The sequence below is a fragment of the Bos grunniens genome, chromosome 12 (genome assembly GCF_055505025.1).
Source record: "Bos grunniens cultivar Pamir isolate PY7600 chromosome 12, Bosgru_T2T1.0, whole genome shotgun sequence".
Classification (NCBI taxonomy): domain Eukaryota; kingdom Metazoa; phylum Chordata; class Mammalia; order Artiodactyla; family Bovidae; genus Bos; species Bos grunniens.
The window spans coordinates 59,418,173-59,424,895 of record NC_141176.1 but is presented as its reverse complement, the minus strand read 5'-3'; positions in this window follow the sequence as shown (position 1 = coordinate 59,424,895).

Below are 6,723 nucleotides of genomic sequence, written 5' to 3'. Positions count from 1 at the left end.
TAGTGACTCATAGAAGCAGTAAGGAAGATCGCCACGACCTGGAGCTCTCATTATGGGGAAAGCAGACTGGTATTAAGTAGATAGGTTTAAACTCAAAATCCACTCAACTTTCATTTTAATTTTTTTTTTTTACACATTCCACATGGAATAGTAAACAAAAGTGAAAAGTTTACTCTGTCTTAAAATCAGATTCTCAAGAAGCAAACTCTGAAATCAAGTTATATGGGGAGAAAGTATACTGGGGCGTGGCTTCCGGAACAGGAGTATGTGGGTGAGGAGAGACAAGGACAAATTTGGGACTGTGATGCTGTCACAAATAAAGGCCATCGCAATCAGGGGACCTGAGCCCAGGATGGCCCTTGAGTTGCCCTAAACAGTAGGCCGGGCCTTTGTGTCCCTGTATTGCTGCTGCTGCTGCTAAGTCGCTTCAGTTGTGTCCGACTCTGTGCGACCCCATAGACGGCAGCCCACCAGGCTTCCCTGTCCTGGGGTTCCCCAGTATTGATGGGACGAGAGCAAAGCCCTGAATCAGGTAGATTTTTTACAGCCAAGAGAAATCTATGTGGAGGAAGAAGGCTATGAGCTATCAGCAGGTAATTCCCTTGGCTGCTGGAAGATACATGTCTCCATTCTGAAAGCAATGTGGGGCATTTTCTAGCACCCCATGGCTTTCCCCACCATCCATCCTTATGCTGCTCTGATCTACCTTTATATAAAAGGTTAATCCCATCTGGGAAATTACAGAATTTGATTGCTCTTTTCCTGGAGAAACTTTCAAGGGAAGGTTAGTGGAGCAAACTATAGCCCCTACAGTCTCTTCTACTAAAGCTTGTGTTTGGGCCATAGCGGATATGTGTCACCTCCCCTATTACCCTTCTAGATTCCTCTCACTCCAGTAAAACTCCTCTGAATATTTTGGTAGCTAACATGTTAGGGTGACCCAAACACTCATCACTAAATCTCTTTATACTAAGTATTAATCTGCAGCTCCTGTACTTGTCAGTTAGCATCAAAAGTCACAGGGAAAAAGCCAAAAGATGTGAAAATAGTCTTCCCTGCTACATTTCCCAATATTATATCTTCCTAATTATCATGATCAGTTACTGATACAAAAATGTGACTTCTTTCCTTACATGATAGTTTCATGGCACAAGGAGACAAAGGAACCAGCAGAAGGTGGGGCTTAAAGTTTACTGGTTCTTATACTATTTCCTTGTAGAAGAGTTTTCCTTTTTTGAACTAAGACCTCTAGATGTTCATATCATAGATTCTGGGGATAGAAATCATGAATTCCCAAATGGAGCACTAGAAATTATGGTAACAAAGTTACTCCAAGTTGAACCTTAGGTATTCAGACTTACATATTTTTACCTCTTGAGGACATAACACTATATAAAAGAGTTACTGATTTAGATTATACACTACATCCTGGAGAATGGTAGTCTATTCTCCCTGCCATCATCTCCAAGCAGATTTTTCAGCTTTTGTCTTCCAGCCATTTTATTTTTGTATTAGATTCTGAGGAATATGGTACATTTTAGGGTCAGCGGTTCCTGTCATAAGGTACCCGTATTGACATAGATTTATGCTGATGGAGAGGCAGTGGTGCAACAGTGGGGTCTACACAGGGGTCTGGGCCATCTGTTCCTGCAGCCCAACCTTGTTCTGCTGTACTAGCTGTACCTACAACTGGATATGTTACTTTTCATGATGGTTACTGCTGAGTCTGTCCAATCTAATGACTTGAATTTTCTGAGAGACCTCAGTTCACGATGTGTGGCTCTAGCCATGCAGTCATGTGATATCTGATGGCCAACTACACTTCCTCTACCAGAACCTCATAGCATCCTGGCAGACAGTTTTTTTTTTTTTTAACAGTGTATAATTCTCTGTTGTAAATGGCAGGAATTTCTTCCAGCATCGTACGGGTCTATGTTGCTATTCTGTTGGGGACTTCCTTACTCTCTACCAAAGGGTGGTACCTTTGTCAACTCAGATGCACTGACTACTGTAGAGTTTCCTTGGTCACATGGCCTAAGCAGTAGGACTGCTTACACAGCAGTAACTGCGGACATGTTGCAGAGCCCTTCCCCGCTCTGAACTCAAATCAGAAGGTCAACTTTCCAGGTCATTTGGTAAAAGGAACAAATAGTATTCCAAGTGAGCAATGTTCTGTCTCCAGAAGCTAAAGATGTCTGCTAGGAATTTTCTCCCTTTCTAGTACTGGGAGGCACAGGAGACTTGAAACATACATTGTCCTTTATTTTAGAGGGGAAATCTGGTTATGCCCCAGACCATCTGATTTTCCAAAACCTCTCCAATGCAGCAGACCCTTGGATTCTCAGTGTTTATCTCACATCTTCTTGAGCACTTGTACATTACAATTACCCACCCTTTCTTACTCCACTCTTGTGAACAACCTAATATTATTGAAGTTGTAAACCAATGGAAATTTCTATACAATGTTTAGGAGGTCCAAGTCCCTATTATGATTGACAGAGGAAGAGGGATTTAATGTAGTTCTGGAAGTAATCTGTGAATATAAACTACTCTGACCCTTCCTCATGATGGAGATAGAAAAGAACACCTTCACCTGGCAATTGCTATTATATATTCCTAAGACCATGTTAATTGCTCTAACAAAGATAGTAAAGCTACTCCAGCAGCTATACTTAAGACTACTCTCTGCTTCTGCAGAGTTTGCAGTAATACAGCATAATCCTTCAGAATCCATCTGATTTTTATAAGTGCTAGATAAATCCTTTGGTAAATGATGAATTAAATGGGTGTGTAATGAGGTTCACTACTCTGCATTTTTTAGATATTTAAAGGTGTTGTTAATTTTTGCATTCAGACAAGAGTTTTTGGTAAGTTTAACCTCTTTTCTCAGGTGGGAAGATTCAGATGTTTCTGCTGGACTTTTCCTATATTATAGCTTCTCCTTTATTATAACTTTAACCCACAGACCAAGGTACACATGTGGGAGTTATGGCAATGACTGTGTCTGTCTATTCCAATTGTACATACTGGTGTAATAAACATTAACTGCATTCATGGACTCAGTGGAATCATAGCTAATTATGACAAGGCTAGATTCAATTTATCATCTGTTCCAATATGCATCCACTCTGAGAGGCCATGGTGACACTTTGAGTCCACTGGTTATTGTTGCTAACTTGGTCTCTGTTTCCCAGCAGTTCTCTATCTATTCCCATTTCTCTGGTGTATTTTTATTCAGGTGAGCAGACATAGGTCTCCTTGTGGGAGGACTGAATGAATCATCACTGTGCACTGGTTGTATTATAGTTTCCTTCCTCTTGCAAACTTGGTCTTTACATCAGTCAGTGTCATGCCAGGTTTGAAAACTGGCTCAAGTCCCAAATCTAAGAAAGGATAATTATATTTTTTATTGCACCAGATGCCCTCCACCTCCAGATCATCCATAATTTACTATTTTGATTATATAGATTGAGAAATAGCATTGTTGGCTATCTCTATGACATTTTGATTTTAGTAACCATCTTTATATCTCTTCACACATCTGTCTCCACTGGCTAGCACTCTAACATTGCTATTCTTACTGATTATGCTTCGCCACCAAGCCTTAATACATACTGTCTTACTATTAGGGAGTCAGTATCTATAGCAGTATCTTCCCTTTTAATTCCCATAACACAGAAGACATCGTTTAGCTGCTCAAAATTGCTGATATCCTTACCAACAGGATATTCTTTTTGTTTTCCTTGCATATTTGTATTTCCTTTATTCTATGGGAGAAAATGAATATTTTTAAATTTTATTGGAGTATACTTGATTTAAAATGTTGTGTCAGTTTCAGGTGTATAGCAAAGTAAATCAACAGGATATTTTTTTCATCACTTTCATAAATAGTATGTTCCAGTCTCTCCTAGAGAATATACTTAGCTAGTGGTTTTTCTGAACTTCATGGTCATTCCATAATAGTTTCACTTCTCAGAGCCATTTTACCCAGACCTCTACCACTTTCCATGGTAACTCTTGCATTTTTACTTCACATTGAGAAAGCCATTGCTTTTTCCAAGCTTGTAAGAGTCAAATTAGCCACTATTAGCACTATCTCATCGGGGGATGCAGGGTGTTAGATCATGCATTAAGAGAGCAATTCCTTATCAATGAATACTCTCTTATATAAATTTGCTTTCCATTTACCATATTCCAGCTCTCAATGTCTTTTTTCTTTGTATCTCCCAGGACACATTGGCTGGGTCCTGCAACTCCTTCAGTTCATAGTTCTTCTTCTTGAGAGGCCCAGCAGTTCTCTGGCTCTGTTACACTGTGATTTGACCTTATTTATGGGGTTGGTGGCCCCACTGAAGGTGGCTGTAAATCCAGAGAGGAGTGCCACCTGACTTGCAAGACAGAACGAAGCTTCTGTGTTGTGTTTAAGAAAGAGGGGAGTGTTAATCTTATTAGAGACAAATGAGGTATTTCCACTGTCCAAAGAGTTTAGGAAATCTGAGATTTCAGGCTCTTGAGCATATCAACTCTTATGTAGATTAGAAAGTCTGAGTCATCTAGAAATCCATGTACATGGTCTGAATTTCATATAACTCTATTTTAATAATTTCAAACAAGTAATTTAATCTCTATTCAAAAACAAATTTAACTTTATGAATGAAGCTTTAATTTTTTTTTAAAATACTTATCAAAGATTATAATTGTACACTATTGAGAAGTATAGAAAAAATACAATTATTGGAGGACAGTTGGTCTTCAATACTGTAAAGTATAGTTAGAGACGAGGCAATGAAGAAAGGAAGACGACCTCAGTGGAGACAGGTTACCTTTATTCAGGCAAGGGCGGGGGACAGTCAGTCTAACGACCAGGCTGAGCACATGCGGGATCAGGGAGGCTTCATATTTAAGGAGAGGTTTTGTGAAAGCAATAAAGGAAGATTTAATAAGGCAGATGAACAGAGGTGGGGTCCCGGCTGATACAATCTGCCTTGAGTATCGGGGCAGGACTTAAAGTTCAATTTTGTCATCCCCAAAGTCAGGTGGTTGAGCAAGGACCCTTGAAGTCGTTATCTTCTTTTTCCAGGCCGGAGGACTTTGAGGTCTTTATCTTCTTTTCTAGGCCCAAGGACTCCTTCAAATACTGTGTTGAACTCTGCCACACACCAACACAAATCAGCCACAAGTATACATATGCCTGAGAATGAAGCTTATTGATTGCATTTATATCCCATTCATAATCATTTAAAGTTTGCTGCATGCTAAATAAATGTACTTATTGCCCATAAGCATGTTTGAAACATGCAAGTGGGCTTAACTTTACTTATAGTATTTATTTAATCACGCAACACAGTTTTATTGTGCTACTTTTCGTCATACGTACAAAGTAGCTAATTTTAGAAGTGACTAAAACAGGTTTAGGAACTATATCTAACTACAGTAGCCAGCAGCCTTCAAGATGGTCCCATGATCCCTATTCTCTAGTATCCATAGCCTTATGTGGTATTCTCCCTATATATATAGTAAATCCCAGTTTTCTGTATATACTGTACATATAGCATACACTTTGATAATACTATATTGCTTATGAACTTAGGTTAAAGAAGACTATGGTTTCCATCTTGGGATCTCTTTTTCCCTTCCCCTTTCTCTGGAGGAAGCAAACTGCCATGTTTTCAGAGACCTTATAAAGAGCCTGACAGGAAGAAGAGCTAACTCTGGTAAATAGCCATACAGGACCGTGTTTCCTTGCCAATAGACATGTGAGTGGGCTTGCAAGCAGGTTATCCTATCCCAGGCCACTTTTAGCATGCCTACAGCACTGGTGCATAGTTTGGCTGAAATCTCTTGAGAGAGCATGAGGCACACTTTAGCTAAGCCACTCCCACATTCCTGATCCTCAGAAACTATGAGAGATAATAAATGCTTATTATGTTAAACTGCTAAATTGTGGGGGTAATTTATTATGTGACAACAGATAACAAATATATCCATCAAACATTAATTAATGGGAATTTATGCAGATTCATACGTTTTAAAAATTAAACTACTATATCACTCAAATATCAAAACATTATAAAATAAACATTTTTAATGTATCTGTGTTCCATAAATGTTTTCCATTTATATGCAAATATATTGATTGATATGCAATTCATTTTAATCTTTAAAAATCCAATGAATTTATTAGAAAAACAGCTAGAATCCAATCATCAATAAGAGAGATATATGCATTTATAAGAAAAAAATATATAGATATTTAAAAACTATATGCAGCCTCAAATTAAAAAAAAATAGCTCAAGTAAGCATATGAATCAAAGCCATTTCATCCTACAAATGTTCATTGCTCAGTCTTTTTGACCTTTTGCGACTCCATGGACTGCAGCCCACCAGGCTCCTCTGTCCATGGAATTTTTCAGGCAAGAATACTGGAGTGGGTTGCTATTCTCTTCTCCAGGGGATCTTCCTGACCCAAGGATTGATGCAGAGCAGGTCTCCTGCATTGCAGGCAGTTTCTTTACTGTCTGAGCCACCAGGAAGTCAAAAGGGTTCACAATTTAAGATCACCAGATATAGTCCCTCCCCCTCCAGCAGGTAGACTATTGTTCTCTGCCTCACTTGTCCAAAATGTTTATAAAGAAAACAGAATAAAGTTAAAACAATATTAATTTCCTGTGTGAGAAAAATGTAAATACGGAAGAAGAATTCAGCTTCTGCTTTAGCAAGGT